This window comes from Pristis pectinata, chromosome 1 (assembly GCF_009764475.1).
Source record: "Pristis pectinata isolate sPriPec2 chromosome 1, sPriPec2.1.pri, whole genome shotgun sequence".
NCBI classification, from domain to species: Eukaryota; Metazoa; Chordata; class Chondrichthyes; order Rhinopristiformes; family Pristidae; genus Pristis; species Pristis pectinata.
The window spans coordinates 134980895-134995809 of record NC_067405.1 but is presented as its reverse complement, the minus strand read 5'-3'; the positions used below and the strand labels follow the sequence as shown (position 1 = coordinate 134995809).

At 41.1% G+C, this 14915-nt stretch overlaps 1 protein-coding gene across 2 annotated transcripts in view; it reads left to right on the top strand.

The window, feature by feature from the left end:
* setd3 (SET domain containing 3, actin histidine methyltransferase) overlaps positions 1 to 14915 on the top strand; it is a 115200-nt gene that overhangs the window by 4330 nt on the left and 95955 nt on the right. The gene's annotated exons all lie outside the window — the stretch shown is intronic.

Below are 14915 nucleotides of genomic sequence, written 5' to 3'. Positions count from 1 at the left end.
AGAGCACTTCCCAAAAGGAAGTTTTCTATAAATAGTGAAAGGGTAGTAAGAGTAAGGGTGAAGCTAATTAGGGACCTAAAAGTTAGCTCACTCATCAAGCTTACTAAATGAGAATTTTGTATCTGTTTCTTGTAAGGACAAAGACCCTGCCATGGTCACAGTAAGCAAAGGTAATTGAGGTGCTAGATGGCCAAAAAATGATGAAAAGTAGGTACGTAATCAATAGCAAAACAAGTGATATGGTGAACATCAGCAAGGTTATAGTACAACCCTTTGCTTGTCAGCTGTGTTTCAGTTAGTTGTTCTTTCACCTTTTGAATCGGAAGGTTGTGGGTTGAATTCCTACTCTAGAGTCCTAAGCATAATAACCTGAACTGACGGAGAGGGATTGGTGTACTGTCAGAAGTGTCTACTTGCAGTGAGACATTAAACCATAGTCCTGTCCAGTCTTTCCAATGTGTATTAGTAGATCTTATGCCAGTATTGCAAAAGATCGAGGGCATTATTCCCACTACCCTAGCCAATGTATATCCATCCATCATTATAATCCAAACAGATTATCTGATCATTATCACCGAGCTGTTTGTGGGAGTTCGCTGTAAACTAATCTGCTCCGATCATTCAGGCTTGACAAAATTAACTGGCACTTGAATAAGTATGAATATAAGAAAAGAGGAAAATAGAAAATGGTAAAATAATAGAACCGTCGTCTCCTCAGACTTGCTCACCCATTCAATAACATCATAACATTTTTTATTCATTCAAGGGATGTGGGCTTCTTTCCATCATATGGTCAGAAGTTAAGATGTCCATTGATTAATGCACAACACTCAATTCCTTTTGAAGTTTCTCAACAAGTGAACCAATCCACTGCTGTATGCAGCGAGACCTAGAAAATATTCAAGTATAGGGTAATGACTGACAAGTAACATTCTTGACATACCAGTGCCAAACAATGGAAATCTTCAACAAGAGAAAGTTGAACCACCAACTCTTGATGTTCAATGGTGTTGCCATCATGAAGAACCTATCATCAACATCCTGGTGGTCACCATTGACCAGAAACTCATCTTGTCCAGATGTTCTCAAGATGTTTGTCACCATCTAGAACAAAGCAGCCTATTCTATCCACCACCTTAAGCATTAATTCTTCATACCGTGGGCACACAATGTTATGTGCATCATCTAGCCAATACACTGCAGTTACTTTCTTAGGCTATTTAGAAAGCATCTCTCAAATTCTCAACCTTTACTGTCAAGGACCAGGGCAGCATGCATATGTGAGGACCATCATGTGTAAATTCCCCTCAAGCTGCACACAATACTGACTCGGAATTGTATCACTGGTCCTTCATCGTAACTGGGTCTAAACGCTGTAAGTCCCTATTGGAATAGGTTTATTATTGTCACTTGTACAGAAGTACAGTGAAAAACTTGTCTTGTATACCATTTGTACAGATCGATTCATTACACAGTGCATTGAGGTAGTACAGGATGAAAACAATAACAGAATACAGAGTAAAGTGTCACAGCTACAGAGGAAGTGTAGTGTACACAATAGCACAGTGTGGGTATTTTCTTGAAGGACTGCAGCGATTCAAGAACTTCAAGGGCAATTAGGGTTGGATAATGTGATTTCATTGCCAGCATTACCCAAGCCTCAACAGTAATCCTTTTTAGAAAGGAGCTGATGTCCAACTGAGTATTGTTTGAATTCTCAGAGGATGGTGATTCTCTGGAATTTTCTGCCCTGGAAGATTGTGACTGCTAGGTCATTGGAGGTATTGAAGGGAAGGTATTTACATTTTTAAAAGATCAGGGATTTCAGGGCCCTGGGGGGAATTGGCATGGAAGAGGAGTTAAGGCTTGGGGCAGATTTGCATTGATTTAATTTAATTAAAAAAAAATTATGTTGAATGGCAGGGCAGGGTTGAGGAGGAGCCAGATGACATATTCCTCATTTTGTGTAAAAGAAATGTGAGGAAACTATTACAGTGTAACAAGCAGCAGTGAAAAAGGGGAAATAAAGCAGAAGATTAATGAAAAGATCTCCTTGAAGTAAAATCTTTACATAAAATTAGAAAAAAGAAGTTGCTGGATGCAGTTGAGGAGCATTTGCAGACACAGGAATTGTTGTCCTGATCTGTTCACGGATATTGCCTGACCTGCTAAGGATTTGAGCATTTGTCTGTGTGCTTCAAGGTTTCCAGTATTTGTAGTATTTTGCTTTTCTAACCATGCTGTAAAGAAGCTGCTGCGCAGTAGCTACGAGAACTGGTGCAAGAATAAAGAAATGTGATTGGAATAAGAAACTTTTTGAGGAGGGTTGGTTTCCATTTTAAAGAGTATTGGGCAAAGTTTTGTATTCTTGCAACAGAATGGTGCAAGTAAAATTAAAATGCATCATTGTGACATAATGATGCACAGTTCTGTTTTTCTCAATCTCCAAACAAAAACAGCTTACCAAAACATTTCTTCATGATTGTGGATTTTTTAAGCAGGTCAGTAGAGCTGAATGTGCTGCAGTAAATCTTGGATTAAAAGTGCCTTAACCATTTATTGTCATACTTTCTGCTTTACATGTATGCACGTGCATAGGATAACCTGAAGAGCATAGAACAGTACAGCCCATGATGTCTGTGCCAATCATGATGCCAAATTAAACTAAACCTATCTGCCTGCACGTGATCCATATCCCTCCATTCCCTGCATGTTCATGTGCCTGTCTAAATGCCTCTTAAATGGCACTAGCGTGTCTGATTCCACCGCCAACCCTGGCAGCACATTCCAGGCACCTACCACTTTTTTTTACTAAAATAAAACCCACTCGCCCTGCATATCATCTTTAAACCTTCCCCTCTCACCTTAAAGCTATGTCCTCTAGTATTTGACATTTCTATCCTAGGAATGTCGACAATTCCTTCCCCCAGGCCCTCACGAGATGCTGCTTGACCCACTGAGTTCCTCATCAGATTGCTTGTTGCTCCAGATTCCAGTATCTACAGTCTGTTGTGTAACGTTCTTTACTTGGTAGGGGATAGGTTGTTTGTTCAGGAGTACACTGGGAAAAGAAATGCATAAGTGGTTAAAATGCTTCTGAAATATGTAGAAACAGAATTAAAGAGTGGACATCAGCAAATCCTGAAGATCATGGGACATATAGGTTGGTTAAAGTGCAATGGATTCCTTTTTAATCTCTGATGATAGATCAGAACAACAGGAAGATTGTACTGGAACTTTCGAAAACACATTAAGGCACTGCTAGTGTGTTGCCTTCTGTATTGAACACCATACTACTAGGATGTAGTTCAGTATTACAGAGGGAATAGAGTAGATTGAAGAAGGCAGCTGGAGAGTTTTAGCTTTGTGGAATGCTTGAATAGACTGATCTTATCTTAGAGTCACAGCGTTATACAGCATGGAAACAGGCCCTTCGGCCCAATTGGTCCATGCCAACCAAGATGCCCCATCCAAGCTGGTCCCATTTGCCAGCGTTCGGCCTATAACCTGCTAAACCTTTCCAATCCATGTATAGTCCAATTGTCTTTCAAATGTTGTTATTGTACCTGCCTCAACCACTTCCTCTGGCAGCTGATTCCACATAGATACCACTTCTTGTGTTCATAATAATAAAAAAAAGTTGCCCCTCAAGTTCCTTTTAAATCTTTCCCCTCTCACAGACTATGCCCTCTAGTTCTTGATAGCCCAACTCTGGTGGGGGGAGGGGGGAGAGACTGAGTGCTTTCACCCTGTTTGTGCCCCTCATGATTTTGTACACCTCTATAAGATCACCTCTGTCTCCTATGCTCTAAGGAATAAAGTCCTAGACTGTCCAACCTCTCCCTATAACTTGGTCCTCAAGTCATGTCAGCATCCTTGTAAATGTTTTCTGCACTCTTTCCAGTTTAATAACATCTTTCCTATAGCAGGGTGACCAAAACTGAACCCAATACTTCAAGTGCGGCCTCACCAGTCCTGCCGCCTTCATCCTGTCCATCTAATTCCACTTTCATTGAACCATATACATGTACTCCAAGGTCCCTTTTCTACAACACTCCCCAGGGCCCTGCCGTTCACTGTGGAAGTCCTACCTGCATTTGACTTTCCAAAATGCAACATCCTGTACTTATCTGAATTAAACTCCACTTGCCATTCCTTGGCCCACTTACTCAGCTGATCAAGATTCCCCTGTCATTTTTGATGACCTTATTGTCCACTATGCCACCTATTTTTGTATCATCTGCAAACTTACTACCTATGCCTTCTACATTCTTATCCAAATCGTTGATATAGATGACAAACAACAATGGGCCCAGCACCGACCTCTGAGGCAGACTACTTGTCACGGGCCTCCACAAGTCAATTGTGTATCCAATTAGCCAGCTCTTGCTGGATTCCATGCGATGTAACCTTCCAGAGCAGCCTACCATGTGGAACCTTGTCAAAGGCCTTACTGAAGTCCATGTAAACCACGTCTACCACCCTGTCCTCATCAACTTTCTTGGTCACCTCATCAAAAAAACTCAAGTCAAGTTCATAAGACATAATCTCCCATGTACAAAGCCATGCTGACTATCACTAATTAACCCGTCTTTCCAGATCTACATGTATCTTATCCCTCGGAATCCTCTCCAATAACTTGCCTACCACAGATATTAGACTTACTGGCTTATAGTTCCCAGGTTTTTCTTTGCTGCCTTTCTTAAATAAAGGCACAGCATTCGCTTCCCTCCAGTCTACCAGCACCTCGCCCATGGCTAACAATGATGCAAATATCTCAGCCAAGGCTCCGCAGTGTCTTCTCTGCCCTCCCACAGTGTTCTTGTGGACAATCCCCAAGACTTCCCTATTTACTTATCCTAGTTCCGAAGTCTTCATGTCTCTCTCCATGATAAAAACAGAGGAGAAATATTCATTAAGGACCTTGCCCATCTCCTGCAGCTCCACACAAAGGTGTCCCCTTTGGTCTTTGAGGAGCCCTATTCTCTCTCAAGTTACTCTTTTTCTCTTGATATACTTACAAAATCTCTTTGGAGTTCCCTTAATCTTCTCTGCCAAGGTTATCTCATGCCCCCTTTTTGCCCTCGTGATTCCCTTCTTGAGTACACTCCTGCATCCCCTTTACTCCAGGGATCTACTTGATCCCAGCTGCCTGTACCTGACCCATGCTGCCTCTTTTTTTTCCTGGCCAGGGCCTCAATATCTCTCCTCATCCAGGGTTCCCTACTCCTACCAAGGCTGGTACCCAGCCTTGCCCTTCAATCTAACAGGAACCTTGAGCTGTCACTATATCACCTTTTAAAAGCCTCCCACTTGCCTGTGGTCCCTTTGCCCACAAACAACCTACTCAATCAACCTTTGCAAGCTCCTGCCTCATACCATAAAAAATTACCTTGACCCAATTTAGAACTTGAACCTGTGTACCAGTTCTTTCTCTTTCCATAACTATTTTAAAACTAATAGGACCGTGGTCATTTGTCCCAAGTGCTTCCCCACTGTCTCCTCTGTCACTGGCCCCGCTCTGATTCCCAAGAATAGGTCGAGCTTTGGCCCCTCCCTAGTGTGACCTATATATTGTCCAAGGAAAGCTTCCTGACTGCACTTAACAAATTTCACCCAATCTAAGCCCTTAACAGTATGGCAGTCCCACTCTGTTAGGCAGGCACAGTAGTGTAGCGGTTAGCGTAAAGCTTTACAGTGCCAGTGACCAAGGTTCAATTCCGGCCACCGTCTGTAAGGAGTTTGTATGTTCTCCCTGTGTCTGTGTGGGTTTCCTCCAGGTGCTCTGGTTTCCTCCCACATTCCAAAGACGTACGGGTTAGGAAGTTGTGGGCATGCTGTGTTGGCATCGGAAGTGTGGTGACACTTGCGGGCCGCCCCCAGCACACTCTATGTGAAAGATGCATTTCACTGTGTTTCGATGTACATGTGACTGATAAAGATATCTGATCTGAAAGTTTAAAATCTTCTACTATGACAACCCTATTATTCTTACAACTCTGCACAATATCCCTGCGTGTTTGTTCTTCTAATTCCCATTGACTATTTGGGGGCCTATAGTACAATTCCAATTTCTTCTCCTCACCCCTCCCCTTTTGGTTTTCCCTTATCCCTCTGGCCCCTTTTACCCCTTCTCTTTCCCCTTCATGACCTGCCCATCATGTACACCTCCTCCCTCTGGTTCCCCCACCTCCTTCCCTTTTATTCCATGGTCTGCTGTCCTCTCTTATCAGATTCCACCTTGGTCAGCCCTTTGCCTCTTCCGAGCTTCTCAGAACATTTCCCCCCCCCCCCCCAAACGGATTCATCTATCACTGGTCAGCTCTTGCTCTTGCTCCTCCCCTTCCCCCTCACCCTTTTATTCTGGCTTCTGCCTTCTTTCCAGTTGAAGGGTCTTGGCCCAAAGCATTGGCTGTTCATTTCCCTCTATGGATGCTGCCTGACCTGCTGAGTTCCTCCAGCATTTTTGTGTGTTGCAATGTGATCATCCCCTTCTTATTTCTCAGCTCCACCCATGAAGCCTCACTGGATGATTCTTCAGTAATTTCATCTCTGACTACTGCTATGACGCTCCCCTTAATCAAAAATCCAACTCCCCTCCTCTTTTGTTTTTCTCCTCTGCTTCTATCCTGCCTAAAGTACCTGTACCCTGGAACATTAAGCTGTCAGTCCTGTCCCTCCTTTAGCCATGTTTCCATAATGGCTATAATGTCCCAGTTCCATGTAGCTATCCAAGTTCATCCTCCTTACCTGTCAGACCTCTTGCATTGAAATGAATGCAATTTAATCCAATCTCCTGCCTGTCATGCCTATTCAACTTGATGTCACTGCCTTCTGCATCACTTCCCGGCCTCTCATTTGCCTCCCTGATGCTAGGGATCCCACCCCCCTGTCAATCTAGTTTAAACCCACTCTATTAGCACTGTCATTTGCCTGCCAGGATATCGGTCCCCCTGCAGTTCAGGTGTAACCTGTCCCTCTTGTACAGATAACTTCTGCCCCAGAAGAGATCCCAATGGTCCACAAAATCTGAATCCCTGCCACACACCCAATATTTCAGCCATACATTCATTTGCCATATCTTCCTATTCTTACCCTCACTAGCATGTGGAACTGGAAGTAATCCAGAGATTACTACCCTCGGTCCTGCTTTTTAACTTCTTCCCTACCTCTTCAGGACCTCATCCCTTTCTCTATCCACGTCATTGTGCCATGTGCACAATGACTTCTGACTGCTCCCTCTTCCCCCTTGAGAATGTTCTGTAGTCGCTCTGTGACATCCTGGATCTTGCCACCAGGGAGGCAACACACCATTCCAGAGTCCCTTTTGTGGCATCAGGATCTCCCATTTGCCCTCCCCGCCCAACTATTGAGTCTCCTGTCACTAGAGTCTTGTCTGCCTTCATTCTTCACTGCTGGCCTCTGGAGGCCAGTCTTGGTGCCACAGGCTGGCTTTTGCTGCCTTCTGAATGGTCATTTCCAACCCCCCCCCCCCCCCCCCCCCCCCCCCCCAACAGTGTCCAAAACAGTATACTTGTTTTCAAGGGGAATGACCACAGGGGAATCCCGCACTATCTGTCTACTCCCTTTTCCTTTCCTGGTGGTCACCCAACTACATTCTGCCTGTACCTTGGGTGTGACCACCTCACTAAACTCCAACCTATGATGCTCTCAGCATCTCAGATGATCCTGAGTGCATCCAGCTCCAACTCCAGCTTCTTCACACGGTCAGTCAGGAGCTGCAGGTGTAGTCCTTGGGGATACTGGAGGTCTCCCTGATCTCCCACATCCTGCAGGAGGAGCATGCCACTACCATCTGAATGCTCTAAGATGAAAAAGGAATTTCAATCTTCTTTGGGACATGGGAGCACATATAATTGTTGTGGCTAAGAATATAACGTCTGTGGAGAAGATGAGAAAGACCTGTTGCCCTTAACTAATGGGTCAGTAACCAGGCACGTGGTTTAAATTTATGAAAAATGTTTTCACTCAGATGCAGGTAGACACCTGGAGTGCACTGTCTGAAGGAATGGTGAAGGCAGAAACCCTCCTTGTAATTTTAGGGAAAAAAAGATGGATATGCAGTTGAGGTTTCATAACTACAAGATTATGGACCAATAGCAGGATGGCTATTCTTTTGTCAGCATGGACAGGATTGGCCAAATGATCTCCTTGTGAACTATAAACTTGTATAATCCTATGGGTTAATGATTCCAATAACGTCCTACCATTACGAATCTCCGTGAATCCATATGTGTTTGTTTCTTGTTCTCGTGAGTTTTCAAAGTGGGATCATTGAATGATCACGAGGTCAAATTATAATGTTCCCAATTTCTTAACTTAAAGTATTTCTTTCTGGCTGCATTTGCAATCTCCATGTTTCTGCAAGGATTGTGTTTGCTTTGATTAGCTCACTCTCAACCTTTGGAAGTTGAGAAGAGTGTTTCTGCCAGTATTAATGTTTGAAGTGGATTCCTTGCACAGAAAAGTTTGAAAATCCCTGTTCCAGCCATTTAGTCTAGGTGCAGTGAAGTTTGATGCTGGACTATTTGTGTTGAAATAATTTACTTGGAAATTGTAGCTATTCATAATTTTTTTTGCAATTCTTTTTCCACATGGAGTCTTAGAGCCATACAGCACTGATACAGGCCCTTCAGCCCAACTAGTCCATGATGACCATGTTGTCCACCCAGCTCGTCCCAATTTCGTGTGTTGGGCCCATATCCCTTCAAGCTCCACCCCTCCATGTACCTATCCAAGTGCTTCTTAAATGATACTATTGTACTTGCCTTGACCACTTCCTCTGGCAGCTCATTCCATATACTCACCATCTGCGTGGGGAAAATGTTGCCCCTCAGGTTCCTTTTCAATCTTTCCCCTTGTACCCTAAACCTTTGCCCCCTAGTTTTAGACTCTTCCCTACCCTGGGGAAAAGACTGTTACCATCCACCTTATCTAGGCTTCGCATAATTTTAAATACTTCTAATTTTAATTTAAATTTTAAATAAGGTTGCCCCTCATTCTCCGACTGTCCAAAGAATAAAGGCCTAGTCTGGCCGACTCTCCCTGTAACTCAGATCCTCCTATTCCTGGCAACAGTCCTGGCAACATCCTCCTCCCTATTCAAGATGTGTTGATTGTGGGGCACTCAATTCAATAATTCTTCATGGGTCACACTATGTAGTGAGTGTTGGGAGATTTTTCTGCCAAGGTAGGGGAGCAGTGATGTTGGAGCCAAGCCCGATACCATCTTTACCTGATATTCATTCTCATAGTTCCCAGTAAGATTGCTGGATGTTGCTCAGCAGCAGGAACCCATTCTATAATTGCTTAATTCTATAATCTCTTTTCTAACCAAAATCTTTCTTTTACAACTCAATTCCAGTTTCAAGTCGCAAGTAAAATGCCATATCAGCTCCAAATATTTGGTGTTTTTACAATATACAGTGGCCTAGTGTCACTGTGCTTTCATCAGCTAACTTACCAACTACTGGGAAGCAAGGCTGAAACTTTCCTGCACAGTGTTAAATTGAAGGAGAGGTTGAAAAGGGCTTAGTGAAAAATTGAACATTAACTATATTTGCTCTCCATGGTAAAACACTCCAGATATAATGATAAACAAAATTAAGCAAAACAAATGCTGTTTTTAAAACACAGCTGTTGTTTATGTAGATTGTTTTCTTTTTATCCTTCAGAAATGAATATTCCTACTGACTTCAGCAAATCATCATAACTAAAAAGCATTTATTTTCCACAATTTTGTCTGTGTTGTCTACAACTCTGCCAATGTTATTGAACTTCACCCCACAATGCAAGTAGGACCATATCCAGCAGCAATTATGTCTTTTCTGTGCCTAGGGGCAAATTGTGCTTTAAGGTAGGTTTCCACACTCCACTGGAAAGTCTAACCTTTTTCCCATATCTAAGTGATTGTACTTCCTGGGTCTGTGTATGGTCAAACTGCGAGACAGAAATTTGTATTTACGTAATAGTTTTAATTACAAAAATGTCCTAAAGCATTTTGCAAAGTTGTAATTTTCTTTTCAAAATATTAGTCAATTACTGCACAGGATGATCAAAAACTACTTGATTAAATAGCTCTCTTTAAAGGTGGTCCTAAAAGAGAAATTGAGGAACCATTGAAATGTGTGTCACAGAATGAAGTCATCAGGACATAACCTATTGTAATTGTGCCAGCCAAAGAAACTATTTGGGTGAAATTTACTGTCTTAGTTTGTAGGCTGCAGTAAATGAAGTGCTCGTTCAGGTACTTTTTAAATGAGTTGAGGATCTCTACCTCCACCATTCTTTTAGGTAACATGCTCAGATTCACTGCACCTTGGGTTTAGAAAAGCAGTTCCTCAACTCTCCTTCACTCTTCACTTACTTTAGATCTGCGCCCTTGATGGTGACCTCTCAGTTAAAAGAAATTTGTCCTGTAATTGTCACTACTTTATCTACCTCAATTAAGTACCTATCCACTCCCTCTGTTCTGAAAGAAACAGCCCAAATCCAGCTGGTCTTTTGACATGACTCAACTTCTCCAACTCTGGTGGTATTTTTGTAAATCCATGCTGTGCTCTGGTGTAATTATACACTTCTTGTGATGTGACCAGAATGCTGCACAATCTTGGGCAGTTCTTTAGGGTCAAGAATTACTTGCTTCCAGTTCAGTTCTGCGATATCAAAGGTGAGTGAAATCCATGCAGGATCTTCAAATTCTACTAAAGGTGAAGCAGGTGATACTTGACAGGGGTGTGGGTGGTGTTGGGCAAGTTGATAGACAGGTTTTCCTTTTCTATTGAATATTTTACTTTCCTCAAATACAGTTGCTTCTCTGGGTTAAATTCCATTTACCACTTTTCTGGCCATAGGACAAGTCCATTGATATTCAGTGCAAGGCTCTTCATTTAGTATGTTTCGATGAAGGTGATGGCTTGGACTTCAGCCTTTGAGCCTATGCACGTATGAGTGTTATACTTGTATTGTACCTTTCACTCCAAGACTTCAAATAAAAAATTAACAGCCAATAAAGTACTTCCAAATCACTGCTGCAATGTGGAAACTTGGCTGTCAATTTGTGGATGAGCAAGTTCTCACAAAAAGAAATCAGATCTTTTTGTGGATGTTGGTTGAAGGTAATTACTAGCTGGGCTAATGGGAGTAACACTCCTACTCGTTGAAATAGTGCTCGAGGAACTTCATATTCGCCTGAAAAGGAATATTGGGCTTCCATGTAACATCTTATTTGAAAGATAGCATATTCAGCAATACATGACTTCTTTCCTAACAGTGGAGTGACAGCCCAGATTTTTGCCCTTTAGTGACTCAAACTCACAACCTTTCTTAGACGTGAAAGTTTCTATTGGGATGCCAAGTCTTGCTGTAGCCTGGAACTGATTTCAGCATATCTTTTCATTTTTCTCTGGCTCTCAAGGTTTCTTTGGTTCTGATTTACAATACATTGAATGCTACAAGGAAGTCTAATTACTGGTGGAAAAAATTCCTTTTGTGTTTGGATGCAGTTTAAATTTCTTGGTCTGCAGTCATTAATTGGGCAAAGAATATTTATTATGTATCAACTTTCATAAATGTTTTTTTTCATCGTATGTACAAGGGAATAGTTACAAAGAAAGAACCAAAATGGGTAAAGCAGATACGGAAGATGCTGTTAATAGTTTGCGAAAGGATTTCTTTAGATATATAAGTAAGTAATTACCTTTAATCTGGCAAAAGCAAACAATTTTGAGAGAATGAAAAACTCATGTAATGGTGGCAGTAAAGTTAGCTTGCAAAAACATTCAAAGGGATCTTGGGCAGGGAAGTTGAACTTGGAACTTCGATTGTTACACATCTCCTCAAGTATGTAACTCTTGTAGACAGGAGATTTATGCTTGCAACTAATGATGACAGTTGTAGTTTTTGTATTGCAGTAGCTTCCTCTCTGACACCTTTGGGTCCTTTTGTAAGTTTGAGGCATCTTGTCTTTGTAATGCCAGATTGACATGCTCAGGTTTGTGCTTAGTTCGATGAAGCTATCTTTTATCAGGGGCACTAATTACATCAATAAACTTAGAAGCTGCCAAGCTAGTACATGTATTTAACAGTAATGATTTGCCATTCTCGACCATGATTATGCAAATGCAGCTGGCTTGAGATGAACCTGTTGGGACATATTCAACTGCAGTTTGGATACAATGGACTGATCTCCCTGGCGAACACAAATTTGGAATTGTACTTTTTTTTCAGAAACTAGTTTCTGGGGGCATATTGGGAGAAGGAATCTTTGCAAAGTGAATTGTTGCTCTTACTAATTTTATTTCAGATTTTAAGCATCTGCTATATTTTTCCTTATGTGAATGCCACTGTCATAGTCTTGAAATATAAGATTATGTTTCAAGAGCATGTATTCCTTTTTGAAAATGATCTTATTTTGGCTGGTTTTCCAAATATACTAACTTTCTGCTGTGATATTTTGGGTATGGGCCATCACTAATTTGGTACCAGTCTTTCCTGAGTAAGGAGGCTGTAAATTCAAGTCTCAGTTCAGAATCTTGAGCACAAAAATCTACACGGATGCTTCAGTGCTGTACTGAGAGAAGAACTGTACCCTCAGAAGTGGTGTCTTTCAGAGGAGATGTTCACCTGATGCCCTTTCTGCATGCTCAGGGTTTTTAAAATATGCAAAAAAAATGACAGTCTTCCAGAGAAAGACTTCCACACCATAGTTACTTATTTACTTCATCCACCCTTTTTGTTTCTGCACACACAAACATCTCAACAAACAAAGCAAATAATGCAAATTTCTGTAAATATGCAGAGTTTGATCAATTTTTATTTGGAAATTATAGTTGAGGGAGTATTTGAGATGGATTCTACATAATAGGAAATGCTGTGCAACATTTTGAATTGTTGTATTTGTTGCACTGACGCTGATCATTTTATTGCCCACACATCAGGGACTGCAGTGGTTTAAGAAGGCAGCTCACCACCACTTTCTCAAGATTAACTAAGGATGGGCAATTAAATGCTTGCTCAGTCTCCGAAGCTCACATCCCTTGAATGGATATGTATTAAAAGAAAAGCCCAATTCTAGCTTCTGTGGGCAAACCACTACATTCACCAATGCTATGAGTACAACTTCTGTGAATGAAATTTCTGTTGATATAAATGAAACCATGAAAATATCACATATTTTCAGTAGAGAGAAGAAAGGTTGTGCTGTTTCAGATACATGTGTTTTCAGTCTTCCCTGATTTTATTACGGTGGGGCATGCATGGCCAACTGGAACAGAATAAAGTTATTTTCTAATTTATGAGCAATGTGTCATTCTATTGAAGAGATGGGTTAAATTACTTAAATCATAATGGTCTGTTTCAAATGACACTAGATTCCATCTTTCTGCTTCATAAGAATATTGCAGGGCTTGCTCAAAACATAATGTTTTGGTTGTTCATAATTACATATGGGTTTTCAAGAATATTTTCTATTTTTTTAAGCATTATTAAAAATAATATTGCTAGGAAGCATCTTGCAAGGTATTTTTATAGTAAATATATCATGCAAGTATGGTGCTGGTGTCATGTTGATTTCTGGATTGGAAACCCAGTGGCCAGTTACTTCTGCTGAAATTTCATAAAGTAACATGGGCACTAAGGCATTAATATTAGGGATATTTTTAAATAAAAATCCCTTTGGCACTTCTACCTTTTATTAATCTTTTGGAATAAATCATTTAAGTTTAAATTATAGGAACCTATTCTATTTTATTGCAGCACAATTCAAGTGTTGATCACAAAATTCGCTGACAATCTATTTAAAATAGCTGGTATTGCATGTTTCTCTATTAGTACTGTAGTAGCATCATGATTTTGTTTTCCTATGTGGCACTAACTGACACTGTCACCTCCTTTGATGCAGTAATAACAAGATTAATAGCAATCTTGGGTTCCACTTCAAACATAAAGTGGGATTCTGCCCTCAGAAATCTGTCAGATTAGTTTTAATGCCTCTTTGAACAATTCCTTGTATGTAACAAAGGTTGGGAGCAACATATTTTTGTACTAATAGCGTTTTATTTCAAAACAAGTATTCTCTTTTCCTCCAGGACATCTATAATAACTGTGGAGGTTACTGCTTTGTGCCATAATGGGCCATATCTAGGCTGTAAAATCATATTATCTGCAGCATTGGTGTTGATCTTTGGGAACTGCTAATTTAGGAGGGTTTTTTCAGGTCAGTTTAATGCATTTGATTTTTGCCAGCATGGTAAGTTGGTCACAGAATGAATGATTTACCACTTCACAGATGAACTTCTGGATTTCTTAGCAGTTCACCCGTGCCAAGTCCCCAACTGCACTACCCATCAATTACTTTTTGAAATTGTTCCAATCTTATTTTGTTTCCTTTTTAAGAATAGGTGGCATTCAGGTAAAGTACTGGAGTAGCTCCAGTAAGAAGCCCACTCCCATTATATTGGTGCTTCTGAACCTACCTTTGTTTCTTACCATATTCCCCAAATCTGTTTTAATCATAAATAGGTAAAAGAATTCACTTGCCTCATTAGCTCATTAATCCAAAACCACAGTCTTCCTATTTGCATCCACAAACATTTTGTAACTGATTTTATGGATTTGGGCCTTTTAGTCTACCTGGAAGTTTATACATGCTGACTTTTACACAAATGAGAATTAACTGGCATCAGTAAGGTTGGCTTTTGGTAGGTTGTGTCCTCTTGTGCTCCAGTCAGAATTTGGTTTGTAGATTTTTGCTATTTTTCCCCGTCCCATTTGAAGCCTGTTTAACCACCCCATTGACTGCTGCTTTCAAGGCTGGATAGCTCCAACCTTCCCCTTCTACCCCCCCCCCCCCCCCCCCCCCCCCCCCCCACCAACTCCCCCAATCACTAGTCCGT